Source organism: Strongylocentrotus purpuratus, unplaced genomic scaffold (genome assembly GCF_000002235.5).
Source record: "Strongylocentrotus purpuratus isolate Spur 01 unplaced genomic scaffold, Spur_5.0 spur5_scaffold_16, whole genome shotgun sequence".
Lineage (NCBI taxonomy): Eukaryota > Metazoa > Echinodermata > Echinoidea > Camarodonta > Strongylocentrotidae > Strongylocentrotus > Strongylocentrotus purpuratus.
Window position 1 is genome coordinate 28,415,266 of NW_022145601.1, and position 16,398 is coordinate 28,431,663.

At 35.1% G+C, this 16,398-nt stretch overlaps 1 protein-coding gene across 1 annotated transcript in view; it reads left to right on the top strand.

The window, feature by feature from the left end:
- Positions 1-362: 362 nt before the first annotated feature.
- Positions 363-16,398, top strand: part of LOC100888200 — a 40,389-nt gene continuing 24,353 nt past the window's right edge. Inside the window, exons 1-2 of the mRNA XM_030987230.1 lie at positions 363-517; positions 3,973-4,050. The gene's annotated coding sequence lies outside the window, so the exon portion shown is untranslated. The remainder of the gene's footprint in view (positions 518-3,972; positions 4,051-16,398) is intronic.

Below are 16,398 nucleotides of genomic sequence, written 5' to 3' on the forward strand. Positions count from 1 at the left end.
AGCCTTTATGCCTACATGTTGGTATCATTAAAATACAATACCGGTAACTTGCATCTTTACTTTTTTTAAACAGATGTCAGTCTACCTTACATAAATCTATCTTTGACACTGCATGATCTGTAATCTTTATGGATCGAGGCCTGTACACTTTTGGCCTTATACCTGTAGCCTACATAAGAGGGAAAAGTACAATTGAATGAGACCAAAGGAGAAAATATGTATGTACTTGTGATGGATAAAAACCTCAAACTGCTGCATTGCTTTGAGTACATGTGTATGCTACATACAAGCATGAGAGCAGTCACCTGTGGCAGTTTATTAGTTGCCAAAGTCTGTATTAAAAGACTGCATGTTCTGAGTCCTTAGAATTAATTTTGAATTTGTATTAACATTTAAAATATCATCACATCTATTTCTCTTTTTATTTGATTTGCAGTACGTTGGATCCTTCTCTGTGGTGCATCTCACTCCAAACTCCCGAGCAGAGTTCGTCAGACTTCAGCTCCAATCACTACAGGTAATGTATATCCCTCTGTAGTCTACGCTAGATGTACATATATCCTTTTATAGTCTACGATAAATGTACTCTGTCAAACCAGACACTTTCAGGACATCAAACTTTGGCAATTTTGTAAAAATGTAAATGGTGACTATTTTCAGAAAGAATATTGCTACATGTTGCGATTCTATACAATAGAAAGATTTGCCACATGAAATTTTATGATATGGTAGTGATGACCATTTTCATGACCAGAGCGTTTTGCAAAATTTATTTTTGTGATGTTATTCTATTTCTATCCACTTCAAATGTTCCATGGCATGAAAATTGCATGAACCTTGACCACTCACAAATTCAAAGAGTTCTGTGCCCTTTAAAAGTGTCTGGTTTGAAGCTAATAGAAAATAATGCCAAGTACAGTGTGAAAAACTTCCTTGTAGAATTGTTTTGAAAACTGCATCCTATGAACATTTCAGTGTATTAATCAGAACTGTTCAAGATATTCATGCTTCAAATAAATTCATGGTAATCCAGATTATACTGACAACTCAGTTCAAGTTATTCTTTTGCTTGAATGATCCAGATTACAGCAATAACTTCATTGTTTGATTGCTTGCTCAGTAATACTATCTGATATTGAAAAAAAGAAGATAATCGGTCAATCATCAGAGAAAGAGGAGAATACATAAATGGAAGTCAGGTGCACTTTTGAAGGTTATCACAATAAATTTAGACAAATTTCAGGGAATATCTAGCATAATGAGTCATCTGTTGCTCTGACATTCACTCCCACTCACTCGTAAACATAATGAAACAGAGAGGGAAAACACACACACGTGAATAGCAAACAATCAAGATTGTGAATAAAATGGGCTTACAGATAAAGTGCAGGACTGGGCATGTGTGATCACATTGTGAAAGAAATTACCTAGAATCAGTTTGGAATTGATTGTAATATTATGGTACACTAGGATGATTGTGTGTTGTGAGATCGAAACTCATCAACATTAAAAAAGTGACTGAATCTTGTTCAAAAATTATATTGAGTGAACAATTCTGGCCATAGACGGGAATGGGTAAATGGGACCATACAAACACACACAGTTGATATCAAATTATGATAACAAATTTTGTACTAGTTTTGTATTAAGAATAAGAGGGGATTTCAATAGTAATATGAATTCATACTGAATATCTCCTTTGCAAGTAACTTTACTCTATGATATTCTAACACAAAGGAATTAAAAGAATGAGAAAGGTCGTAAATTTGGTAAAATTTTAAGTTATTTTTGGAATATGAGGGCATTTCAAGAGCAGTCTACTTCATGTAACATTGCTACTATGATTCTTCCACAAAGGAATACAAATAATGACAGAGAGCATGTTTTCCCCCAAAACCAGCAAATTTTTGTCTTTTCTTTAAGCTCTAGCTGGAGGTGGGTCAGGTTTATTGTGTGTTTCTCGTTGATTTGTTGATAGGATTATCCATTGTTGTGGGCAGTGCTGAGGCAGAAACTTGACACATAGAGATTGATAAGGACATGATATGTAATCATCTTTGTGTATTATTTGATATGATTTATCTTGTGTCAAGCACCTCATGCTCTTAACCAAATTAGAATTGTGACTAACAAAAAAAAAATGTAATCCTGTAAATATGTTTGTATCTCAAGTTGTCAAATGAAAATAGTCCTTTTTGTGTGTTGTAGTAAATATTTGCTTATTGGATTGAATGGAAATGAAACTAAATCACATCGACATGTGTTTGACATTGTTATCTTAAAATAAAAAAAATCCTTTTCAAAGTATATTACCTCTTGAAGTTTGTATGGTTCAAGTGAATCAGATGTGAATGTTTACCATTTTTAGACCTTAATTTTCAATTATATTGTTACGGTTAAAGTGGCATTCTGCCTCATATTGATCCACAGTGTACAAAGCATCTCAAAACATATTCTGTTTGGAGCCAGAAGGTTGGTAACTCATATCATTTACAGAGAGTTAATGCCCTTCTTGCTCCAAACAGATAACATTCAGAGTCAGAAGGGTGTTCACTATGTGTTCAAGTTTACAATATAATGCCCTTTTGGCTCCAAACAGATGATATCTTGTATGGAAAAAGATTATTTATGTTTAAAAAAAAATCTTTCATGTACTGTCAAGTCTGCATGTCACTATTATAGATTTTGTAATTTGCATGAACATCTTTATTTACTATTGACAAGTGAAGGCCTAGTACCACACCCTAAAACTCTTGTAAAAGTCAAATCTATTTCTAAATAATTTCTCATGAACTGTCACTGATAGGTTATCCTAAACGACTTTATTACTGTGCTAAAACTTTCACTGATTTGAAAGTTGCCAATTTCCCATCCTAACCGGCACCAGATAGCAGGGATTTAAGATTCTGGGACGTCTTTCCTGTCAAACAAATACCAAGGACCTGTAGGTTTGTTGTGACCCCTGTCAGGAAAGATGTCCAAGAAGTCGCATTCTTATCGAATCTTTGATAAAAAGGAAAATGGAAGTTGGTGATACTCTCTCTTTATGATAAAGTTGTCTGTGTACAGCCAGACATGTCCTGTGCATGTAGCTATCACTTTGATAAAAAAAGGTCATCTGTTGGTGAAAAGAATTATTTGAGAGTCCTTCAGACTGTTTTTTTTTAAAGCTAATGTTCATATTAAAGTCGTAAAACAAAAAGAAATCTTGTCTTACACATTTCGCTTTAAACTACCCCCTGTAATTCATGTATATGTTCATCTTATAGGTACCATTTTTTAAGGGGGGTGGGGGGTTGACAAATGTAAAGTAAAAATGCTACAATCAAAACATTACCACTTGTCTTTATAACTTTCCAATATTTTTTCTCAATTATCATGAGATAGATTTATAGACAATAAACCACTTCAAATTTTCAGTTGAAAGTGTTACTGAGTACCTTTAAGGTTATTTGACAGGAATAAGTGGTCCGGAATCAGGATATCGGGCTGTTACCAAGGTGGGAAATGTGCTGCTTTTACTCAGAAAGACTACAGAATTAAGATCCTTATACAAACACAGAGTATTTCAAGATCTGATCATGGCTTTATTTTGGCAGTATGATGATCAAATCATTACGTAGTGAAAATAGGCCAGTTTCCTGTCTTACAGTCTTAGCATATAGTGTAAGAAGGCCTTCAGCTATAAAACCTGTCAAACTTATTTTAAAATAGATATATAATGAAATTATGTTGATTTATGACTTCACTACAGAAAAATATTTCAAAGACAACAAAAACTACCATCATGGTTTTAAGAAACTTGTGTGTCAAAGGCTATCATAGATGGGATAAACAATGTTAAGATATATGTCATAAGCCTCTATGAATTTCCTCAACTTAACATACAATGTTCTTTGGTATGATTGATATAAATTTTGGAATTACTATTTATATTTTTTATGTATTTTGTATTTATTTTGTAATTTGTAGCATCCAAAGAAGTCGAGACCGGTGATCCTACAAATATCTCTGTCTGGAGTGAAAGTCTGCTCACCAGAAGATGAAAAGGTAAGAAAGCAGTTTGAATGATGGGATGGGGGTTGCAATGGTGGTAGTGGAGGCGATGATGGTGATGGGGGTGATGATGGGTCGGGGGTTGCAACTGTGGTACGTGGATGCGATGGTGATGATGGTGCTGGTGGTAGTGGAGGTTGAGGAGGAGGAGGAGGAGGAATAGAGAGAAGGAGGAGTCAGAAGAGTAGGAGAAAGAGGAAGAGGGGGGAAATGGTGGTGGTGATGGTTGTGGTGTTGCTGTTGGTGGTGGTGGTGTTCATAATCTGGTGAGGATTGTTATAAAGTTGATAGTCATTACAAATAATGATATCAGTGGTGAGGATGGTAATGATGATGATATTCAAATAAATTAAATTGAATGTGCGGATTGTTGTAAAATGGTAAAGCATTACAACTGACGATGGTAGATGGTGGTGATGATGGAGCTAGTAGGGGTAAAGATGAAACTTATGTAAGTATGAATTATGAATGAAGATGATGGTCATATATAGGAGACCTGTGGTAACAATGAAGATGGTCATATTTTATAAAGATGGTTCGGATTGATTGGTTTGAGAATAATGGCTAATTACAAGATTGGTGTTGATGACAATTGATTGAAAATTTGTAATAACATGTTTGACATAATGTAATATTCAATTTGAAATAGTGGTAGCACTACTTTGATTAGAAATAGAGGAAGACTACTTTATTATCAATCATATACATGTACGTCACTACTCCTACCTATATTTCTAATCTACGTCTGAGATGAGACAGAACTACAAAAGTATTTTTCCTCTCAACGTAATTCCTGAACTCTTCAATAGCCATACTTCAATGAAAATCTAGTTCAAGTTTCCTCTTTCAGACCCTCAAAGGTTCCCAGGGTCAAGGAAGGTTGACATCATCCCATGACATCATACTCTAAAAATAGACCATGTATTCATGGATCCCCCATTGCTCTGTAATTGCCCCTTAATAATGTTTTGAGCTGTTTTTTCATTCATTTGTGGAGCTTACACCTTCATACTTCCTACCTATGCCAGCTGTGAGGAGATCGGTTTTGATTTCCTGCTCTGTTTCCGTGGAGACGCACGTTACACTCTCTTCCATAGTGTTTTGAGAAGGTGTAAATGTTCACAGTCACCTCTGAATCCGATGGGAATTGAGATATTGTTGCCAGGACAAGTTTCAATCTGGGCTTACAAAGTTCAGATGGGATTGTAATTGGCATTTTGTGAAGGGTAGAATGGTATGGGTCGAGACTGAGCATGCCTTTCTAGCACAACTGAGTGATTCTTTGACTTGTTTTTGTGGCTGAATCAAAGAGTTTCTAAGCTAGCTCCTTTGGTTGAATGCAATTAAAAAAAAAAACGATTTCAATTTGTAAAGGACTGCATATTAGATTCTGATCTTTAAACAGTTGAGTGGCAAATATGGTGAGTTACATATCATCCATCTATGGCCAAAAGGGTGTCAAATTCTCTCTAGGCTTGTCCTCATCAGACCGAAGTTGCAAAATAACCTGCTATTTTAACTAGCCCAATCTCAAATTAGCCAGCTAATTTACGTCTTCATCAGCCCGCAGTTGCAATTAGTGGGCTAATTGGTCAAGAAAATGTCTAGAGAAATCTCGGTCTTGTTTCCCAAATAACCCGCTATTTAAAATATAGCGGGCTAATTTGCGCCCGTTTGTGATGAGCGTATCGGTCTGGTGAAGACGCAATTTCAAGCATCCAGAAAGTATTCCGGGTCTGAAAATAGCGGATTATTTTGCAACTTTGGTTTGATGAAAACAGGCCTTGTGTGTAAAATGATATGAATTGAACTCCTTGCTAGCTTCAAAGAGACAATATGTGCAAGGGCCTACCTGTAACAGTAACAAATTTATTATTGAACACATTTTTAGTTTTAAGTGGGTTGCAAGTAGGAAAGTCACTGTAGTGTTTGTAATTTATTTTCTACCAAGTAATTTGGTTAAAAAATAGAAAGGAACAACCCCATCGTTATGCATTTTTTACGGGCAGAAGCCTGTTTTTAGATAGACATAGGGTGCGTTCAATCGAATTTTCCAAGCTAGAATCACAAACATGAATCACAAATCAAAACGCCGTTACAAAAAACAAGGTCATTGCGGTTAGCGTTCAAGCGATTTTTCATCAACACTGATTCTAGCTCATTTCTAGCCCAGCCACTGCGCATCACCCTCGCAGTTTGACCCAGAAAGTATAGGTCAACTTCGGCGCGCGCTTTTTGGAATTGTTTACGGCCGACTGTCGACTGCTGTTTTGAGCATAGATCGCAATAATAAAACAAAGAATGAGAAGGTGATGGAAGGAAGAAACAAAAAATTATATAAGGAAAGACAAAAAGAGAAAGTGATAGAGTTATTAATACAAAGAATAACGTAAGAGAAGGTGATATAAGGAAGAAACAAAGAATGACATAAGGAAAGGCAGAAAGAGAAAGTGATAGAATGCTTAAAACAAAGAATTACATAAGAAAAGGTGATAGAAGTAAAAAACAAAGAATAACATAAGAATAGAAGGAAGAAACAAAGAATAACATAAGGAAAGACAGAAAGAGAAAGTGATAGAATGATTAAAACAAAGAATAACATAAGAGAAAGTGATATAATTATAAAAACAAAGAATAACATAAGAGAAGGTGATAGAAGGAAAAACAAAGAAAAACATTAGAAGAAAAGGAAGAAACAAAGAATAACATAAGGAAAGACAGAAAGAGAAAGTGATAGAATGATTAAAACAAAGAAGAACATACGAGAATGTGAGTGAAGGGAAAAAACAAAGATTAACATAAGAATAGAAAAAAAAGAAACAAAGAATAACAAAAGAGAAAGTGATAGAATTATAAAAACAAAGAATAACATAAGAGAAGGTGATAGAAGGAAAAACAAAGAATAACATAAGAATAAAAAGAAGAAACTAAGAATGACATAAGGAAAGACAGAAAGAGAAAGTGATAGAATGATTAAAACAAAGAAGAACATAAGAGAATGTGAGTGAAGGGAAAAAACAAAGATTAACATAAAAATAGAAAGAAGAAACAGAGAATAACAGAAGAGAAAGTGATAGAATTATAAAAATAAAGAACAACATAACGAAAGACAAAAAAAGAATGTGATGCAAGGAAGAAACCAAGAATCACATAAGGAAAGACAGAAAGAGAAAGTGATAGAATGATTAAAACAAAGAAGAACATACGAGAAAGTGATATAATTATAAAAACAAATAATAACATAAGAGAAGGTGATAGAAGGAAAAACAAAGAATAACATTAGAAGAAAAGGAAGAAACAAAGAATAACATAAGGAAAGACAGAAAGAGAAAGTGATAGAATGATTAAAACAAAGAATAACATAAGAGAAAGTGAGTGAAGGAAAAAAAAAAAGATTAACATAAGAATAGAAGGAAGAAACAAAGAATAACAAAAGAGAAAGTGATAGAATGATTAAAACAAAGAAGAACATAAGAGAATGTGAGTGAAGGGAAAAAACAAAGATTAACATAAGAATAGAAGGAAGAAACAAAGAATAACAAAAAAGAAAGTGATAGAATTATAAAAACAAAGAATAACATAAGAGAAGGTGATAGAAGGAAAAACAAAGAATAACATAAGAATAAAAGGAAGAAACATAGAATAACATAAGGAAAGACAGAAAGAGAAAGTGATAGAATGATTAAAACAAAGAAGAACATAAGAAAAGCTGATAGAAGGAAAAGAACAAAGATTAACATAAGAATAGAAAGAAGAAACTGAGAATAACAGAAGAGAAAGTGATAGAATTATGAAAATAAAGAATAACATAAGGGAAGGTGATAGAAGGAAAAAAACAAAGAATAACATAAGAATAGAAGGAAGAAACAAAGAATAACATAAGGAAAGACAGAAAGAGAAAGTGATAGAATGATTAAAACAAAGAAGAACATAAGAAAAGCTGATAGAAGGAAAAGAACAAAGATTAACATAAGAATAGAAAGAAGAAACAGAGAATAACAGAAGAGAAAGTGATAGAATTATAAAAATAAAGAATAACATAAGGGAAGGTGATAGAAGGAAAAAAACAAAGAATAACATAAGAATAGAAGGAAGAAACAAAGAATAACATAAGGAAAGACAGAAAGAGAAAAAGAGGAAAACAGGGTATAACATAACGGAACAGGCCACGATAAAGCGCATGGTATAGTAAACGCAAATTGCATGAAAAGCAGGCGCGCGGTTTTTGTCCAAACCGGAACAGGCTCCGTCATACCATCATGATTGAAAACTCCGTCCGTTCAATCGAATTTTAGCGACCGTGATTCTGCAGAATCATGATACAAAACGCATCTTTTTCAGCGTTTCATGTTTGTGTTTTCAAACACGTTTATTTTTACGACCGACGAAAAAATCGCTTGAACGCATTGCGTTTTAAACTAAACGTCTTTAGAAACCGTGATTCTAGGGTGAAAAAGTGTCGATTAAACGCACCCATAGATTGTAACACATTCAGAGAACACTGAATAAGCAATCCAAAGATGGTAAGCCCATTTACTGTACGTAATTGCAAAAGAGGAAGAATTGGATATTAACCCCTTTGTTTGGGGAAGCCATCAATACCAATTTCTTCATACACTTTAGCTTATTTGTGGAGTGATAAGTGGGTCCTCTGTAATATGGCCAGTATGATATGGTCACTAGTAATATATGACAAGTTCATTTAAAGGGTATCACTCTGCTTGGGTTTGGTATCACAGAGTCGCAGAGAGCTTGCAAGTAGTTGACATAGTTCAAACTGTAGGGGGTGCTGTACGTCAGAGTGTGCTTGCATGCTGTGCTCCCCTTGGCGAATCTGGCTTGGCCAATCTGGCCTGGTGTTGGTTGAGGCAGTGCCTAAAGTCTGAAAATAGTAGGCTGATCCATATGTTGTGTGTGGAATGGTTGTTTGGTACCTACAGCATATATGTATTTGTATATTTTATGTGAAAAATCAAGATTGATGTGGTAAACTAAAACTATGACATACAGTATGTATGATTCATGAAAGAGGATTGAAAACACTTAAAATGTATTGCATTTATCGTCCCTATTTTCACGAAGTGACGGTAGTGAATGAAAATTGCATACACTTTGCGTTACGATTTTCCTCACTACCGTCACTTCGTGAAAATAGGGACGTTATGATTTAAATGTAAAATTTACGTGAAATGCTCCCTTCATTGTGTATCGAGACTTTGGAATTTGTAGACTATTGTATAATTGGCCTACTCTTAAAGATTGTATGGTTTTCAAAAAAGTTGATTAAAAAAAATTGAACCTTTGAACAAATGAAGTGAATATAGATTTACTGGTTGTTGTTTGAATAAGATAATAAGGTTAACTGAGGACATAATTTTGTAAGGAAGGGATTTAGTATGGATGTTATACTACTGAAATTGTAGCAATGTTATTTGTAAATGTTATACTTTTTAAATTCAGGATGTGTGCTACCTTTAGTCCATTGAAAAGAAAGATTCTTTCTTGGGCGTTATTTCCTATCAATATTTATAAAACCATGAAGTAACTTCATTACATAGGGAAAATTTCTATTTTATCTGTAACAGAAATTACAATATTTCTTAATTATCATTATTGTCTGAAAGCTTGTTTGATAAGGGATGTGAAGTGCACATATTTTCTGTCAACTTTTATCCTTAGGCTCCAAACTCACTGATATACATGTAATTGAGTGATATTCAGGTAAAATGGTTGAGGACATTGGATATTTTGCCCTATGGTTTCTCAGAATTTTATTCCCAGACCGATGTGTGGTAGGAAGTTAACAACCGCCCTCGTGTGGCCCGTCTAACATCCATTCATTTGTTCCTTGCCCGCTTCATGGCCAGGGGTCATTTACAAAGATAACATTGCTTTTCACCTTGCCTAAAGTTCCTTCCCTTAACTTAAAGGGAGATGTCTTTATAGTATTATGGACATGTACTGTGTGATTTTGGAGTGAATTCATGAGCAGATCCCAATTTCACTTTCTCAATGGAGAAAATAATAAAACGTATTTCATCCTTGGGACTGGAACTTTTCTTCAAGTTAACAAAAATTTGACTCTACCAAAATATTTTTGAAAGAAAAAACAAATAGAAAATAAGGACATCTTTGAGCATTGACTTACATGTAGCAGATTAGTCTTGAAGGTTGACTTACATTTGTATGTTTCCATGAAAAGTTTTTAAAATTGTATTTTGCTCTATACAGATTTTCCTTCAGTTTGTAGCCAGAAGAGCGTTAAATAATATACTTTACCCTTCTGGCTCTCAAGAAACCATTTGGTCGGCAGGAGGGACGCACTACCTTTAAGCTACCAAATGTGAGTTGGTAGTCAGGTTAATTTGGAGTCATACTCATGCTGAGTCGTTGTGCTTCGTTGGATGCAGGTCACATATTGTAGGGGGGAAGAATTAAGTCCTTCCATTTCCATCTCAATCTTGCATAGGCTAGCAATGTGATATGCTTACATGTAAACATATACATTGCTCTATATGACAGGAACTTGAAATAAACAATAACCTGCAGCCGATGAAAAATGAAATTAAAAATGGACTAGTTATTATGATCCTGAACAATTGGTTTCTTATCAAAGTGCAACATTTTTATTGCAGTAGATTATCTATCAATTTTTGTTATTGTAATCTATTTCTATACCTACACACTACAGACACTTGTGATCCTTTAAAAAAAAACATATGTGTATTATTCATCAGCAAATGTGATAAATACAATTAAGTGATATGTCAGATGTTTTGGTGTGATCCCTCCTCCTTTCAGGCATGTAGGCCTACCGTACATCAAAAATATAAAACTGAAAATTGTTCTGAGTATAAATGGAAAACAGTAGGCCTACTTATATTTACAGCAAAATACAATCAGACAACACTTTCTATAATATTTTCTTAAAGTGCATTTGTGTATGTTCAAGATCAAGATTAAATTATTTCCTGCAAACCAGTTACCAGATATAAATATGAATATCAATTTCATTTTGAGACCATGCTCTCTGGACCACCCCTGAGGTTGATCTCCCCCTTTAAACTTCAAGTGACAAGTGTGACCTAGCAGGGTCATCTTATCAATGGATTAGTGTACTGACAGACAGAATACAGAACAGCTAGACACACTTCTTGTAGCATGTATTGAATTCAGTAGAGTCACCACACTAGGCCTGTCCTCACTAGCTCCAGATTGCCAAATATCCCGCTATTTGAACTATCTCGATCGCAAACTATCCAGCTAATTGCATCTTCATCAGCCCGAAGTTGCAATTAGCGGGATATTTGGTCGGGATTGTCAACAAGATATCCCAAGATATCTTGGGATAGTTTGCAAAATATCCCACTTTACCCACTATTTGGCAAATTATCCAGCTATTTGTCCTGTGCGTATTCACCAGACTGAAGACTCGCACTATGCGGGAACACTGAGCAAAATATCTGGAGCTAATTTCTCAAGGTCGAGTTTCAAGTTTTGAGGTTGAATCTCGAGCTAATGAGGACGCGATTTGTTACTTCTGGATTATTTCCCAAATCAGAAATATAGCGGGCTATTTGGCAATCTCGAGATGATGAGGACGTGCCTATAGAGCCATCAAAATATTGCTTTGAAGGCTCTTCTATTATGAATATTAGCTGCATTTACACTGCAAGCTACAACTGTCTGTTTTTTTTCATATTCCAGAGTTTTGTCAGAAGTTGCCTGGCAACTACCCATAAACACAACAAAAAACCTGAAATCAAAATACCCACCTCTGTACAGTGGTTTTTGGAAACACCAAGATTTTGCAGTGTAAATGCTCACTCTTAAAACACTAGTGAATTATTGCGGTTTTTGCTCTTGTGACTCTTCTCTTTTCTGTGCTGTCGCATGCAGAGATGCTCACAAATCATCAAACTAATTAGCAAATGCCAATTTTTTTTTTTCCAGTAGTGTATGAGAGTTTAAACAAAAACGAAAATTTGTCAAATGAGTTTTCTGCGATGTAAATGGGCCTTTTTTTACCTTTGATCTACCGGTACACTTGTAAGTTGAAAGATCACCATCCAAGAAAGAAATGTGAGAAAAGTTGAAAAATACCATCAAAACATTAAAATGAAGATGTTTGGCATATTTCGAGCACCCCTCTTAAATTTCATTTTAACATGTTTCGGAAAGTTCATTTTTCTCTCCTTTTTTGTTGTCTCTGTTTGATATAGAGGAAGAATTCATCCAATATGACAATGATTTTTAGGCTAGTTAATGAGTTTTACTTCAAGACTTGTATTTATTAAGTCATGTGACATTGATGGAAATTTACCATTATTTCCTGGTGTCATTATGATCCTTCAGATGTATGTTCAGTCCGTTCGTTTCTTGTCCAGTCCGTAGTATAAAAACATGTTTTCCTGGTCATTTACAGAAATCCTTGTGAATCCCTGAGGATATTTCTGTTGTTCTAACAATCTAAATTGTCATTGAATGGAACTGTTTCATGGTAATGTTTATTTTACTATGAAAGATAATGTCACAGCGACACATTCAGAAAGCTCTATCATAGAGCTACACCATTCACATCAAGTCTGTGGGGATGGCAAACTTTGGAGGAACCTTTGCAATGTAATGTTTTTGCCTTCAGAGGGCAGCAAAGAACATTTAGCAAATGGAAGTTTGCTTTATGGCAGTTGAGCACTGTCAATAATTGTGATAACTTGTGTGTTATTTATTATCTGTTTGCTTGGGATTTAAAAGGCAATATCAGTATCTGATTTTTTTTAAAGCTTAAAAGTATGTACTTGCTTTGATTTTAAGTTGCCCTGAATGCAAGCAGATTGTTAAAAAAAAAAGAAAACTAGTAGACTGTCATCTTTTAAAAATGCATGAAATAAAGTATTGTATCTCAAGGAATTTCGAGATGCTAGATTAATGGAATATTGGAGTATAATTATTTGTTTAGAATACAATATACTTGGTCAATGTATGCTTCCAAAAGAATGGAGGAATAGGCTTCTGGATAATTAACATAGAAAATGTTGCTTTGTTTGTTTTTTATGGGACTCCACTGAAGGCAAGGCAACAATTTTTGGAGGAGAAAATTATATATTTATTTTTGTTTTTTAAATTGGAGAGTAGTTCCCATATTGTTGTCAAGTTTTCTTGATTAGTATGGCAATGGCCAAAGATCTTTAATTCAATCTACATCAACAGCAGATCTATTAATTGTAGTTGTTATTTCTATTTCATATATTCAGTTGTCAAAGCTAAGATGTATATACAAATCTTGATAAAGCACTTGATAAAAATCCTACCCAATCTTAGCCCATGATGGATTAAACCTGGGAAGTTTGAACTCGAATGCACTATTCCACTATCCTGGGCAGAAATGTGGAAGCTTTTAATTAATTGTAGCGCGGTCGATTAATTCATCTTTCATCTCCAAACCAAGGATATCTCCTTGTCTAAGCAAAAATTCACCCTCAGCCTCTCTCTCTCTTTCTCTTTCTCACTGGCTGTCTCAACCTTTCCTCTCTCTTTGGCTGTCTCTATCTCTCTCACACCCACTTTGTCTCCTGTAACCCTCTTATCTCTTTGTCTCTTCGATCTATCTATCACTCCTCTCTCCTTCTGTCTCTCTCCCTCTTCCACTCCTCTCTGTCTCCCTGTCATCCCTTCTCTTTCCTTTTTGGAACGCCCTCTCTTCTCTTCTCTTTCTTTCTATCTGTATTTCTCACTCTCCCCTCTCTCTCCCTCGCTCTCTTCACTTTCCTCCTCTCTTTCTCTTTCTCCCTTCCCCTCCTCCTCTTTCTCCCTTCCCCTCCTCCTCTCTTTCTCTTCAGTTCTCCATATCTCTTTCTCTCTTCTCGCTTGCACTCACTTTCTTCCTCTCCTTCTTTCTCTCTCTCTCTCTCTCTCTCTCTCACTCCCTCCCTGAGCTCAGCCTTCTATGTCCTGTTACAAGTTCACCTAGAGTAGGAGTTCAACCCATGTGGTTGATAGGTTGCTCTAGAGCCTGTTCACATTTGGAAAGACAGGTGAAGATGGTTCGCACTTCCCCAGAATCATGAAGCAATGAAATTGTGATGCGTCTCATTACAAGGGATTAAGTACATGTAAATTGATTTTGATAAAAACAAGGAAACAAATCATTCTTATTGATACAAATGTTGTAGGAATATCAGAAATTTACTATAAAGTTATGATTTCGTAGACAGTCAATCCTGCTTTAGCGACCAACTGTATAGAAAGACCACCTGTCTTCAGAGACCACACTCTTTGTTTCCCTTGAAAATGGTTTCTCATTGAAAAATGTACTAAAGGAACCTGTACATGAAGACCACCTGCCTATAAAGACATGTTTCACTGTATGACGATTACTGTCTAATGAAGATAGATTGGCATCTCATTTACAAGAATGTGATTACTCTTAATATATTACATTATCCTGAATTTCTTTGACATATTTCAGAAGAAACAAATTTCTTATGTTATGCTTAGATTTGCTGTTTTTTGCATGTATGAAAATTTCATATCATAAAATTTCAGAAACACAAACAAATTATATTTTTGGATTAATTTGTTTACAAATTGAACTTCTTAGAATACTACTCTTTGGATATTAAAACAATTGTAGGTTTGTCGAACCTAGCAGCTGTTGACTTGATTGAAATATTGTAACGTTGTGCTTACTTAGGATGTGTGTGAACATGAGTTGTGAGTTTATCAGTGGCACCTACGTTAATTAAACAGTTCCCTTTCCTTCCATGTTCTTAGGAATGGTTGTTTATATTCTATAGCACAAGTTGCCATCTTAATATCTCGTCCCCCTTTCTCTCTCTTTCTCTCTCTCTTTCTCTCTTTCTCTCTTTCTCTCTCTCTCTGTCTCTTCCTATTTCCTTCTCTCTCCTTTTTCTCCCTCTCTTTTGCTCACTCACGTTTTTTCTCTTCCCTCTCTCTGTTTCTTTTTTTCTTCCTTTACTCTGTCTTGCTCTCTCTCCATCTTTCTCTCTACTGTCCTCCTGTACTCTCTTTCTTTCTCATTTATTCTGTCTTACTCTGTCTCTCTCTTTCTCTCCCTTCTCTCCCCTTTCTGTCTTGCTCACTCGCTCCTTCTTTCTCTGTCCTTCTCTCCCCCTCCCTCTGTGTCTTTCTCTTATTCCATCTGTGTTTCTAATTCTATACATAGTCTGTTCAGCATCAGAAAGGCGGTAACTGTGGTAAAGCATATAGCTGAACACCCTTCTGGCTCTATAGGAGACAATATCTCCCCTTTTCTATCCCCTATCCCCCTATTTCCCTGGCACCCTCTTCTAATGTCATTTTATTTCTCTCTCTCTCAGTCTGTCTGTCTGTCTGTCTCTGTCTTTGTCTTACTCTCATTTACCAAGTGCCTCTCCTAAATCTTTCCTTCTCACTTGCCATGCCCACAAGTTTCCTGTTTCTATCGTCTCAAATATTTAGTCTTTCTGCGTCTACTGCGTGTCTTTAATTCATCTTCATTCTCTCATTTTCCTTATTTTTGGTTTTTGTTGTTGATAGAATTAAATATCTTTCCCATTACTATCTTTACATCAATCAAACACAAATTGGCAAATCTGTGACATAACTTGTGAGGTCCCCTTCCCATTTGCTGTAAATTTAAAAAAAATATATATAGATATTTTCCCTTAAGAAATTCTTAATCATACAGAATATTCACTCTAAATATAATAATTGCAAATATGTTTTTTTCTGCAACTCCTGTATGAAACAAATCAATAACTAAGAAACTGAAAGTTAATTACATTTTCTGTATAGAGCAACTTGGAGAGGACCTCACAAGATAAGTCACAGTGTTGCCAATTTGTGTTCTTCACTGATGTCAACTTCAAAACTTCATAAACTTCCTATTTTTAACTAGATATAGCTCAAACTTTCTCTAATTTGTTTCACCCATTTTTCTGGTTTTATTAAAACCAACTTGATATCAGGTCGCTTCCCCTTTAAACAGATGTTCATAATTCTAGCCACCATGCTCATTTTTCAACTAAAATCAAAGAAATATGACTGATGTATTTTAAGCTGCACCTCAAGTACTATACATGGTAAATGCATGTGTAATATAGAAGGAGGATGAAATGTTGTGAGCTGAAATAAATTGGGAGAAAAATACTGACAGGCCTTGAAAGGAAATTGAATTCCTCCGTTTCCTGTCCCAAATTAAAAACTGCACACAGATTTGATTGAAGTCCAAGAAGAGAGCCATTAAATAATGTCTGGCTACAGTTGGTTTGACACTGGGATGAAAGGAATTCAACCCTCTCGCTGTCCTGATCGTAAACGTGAATCAAGGAGATTCTGGGA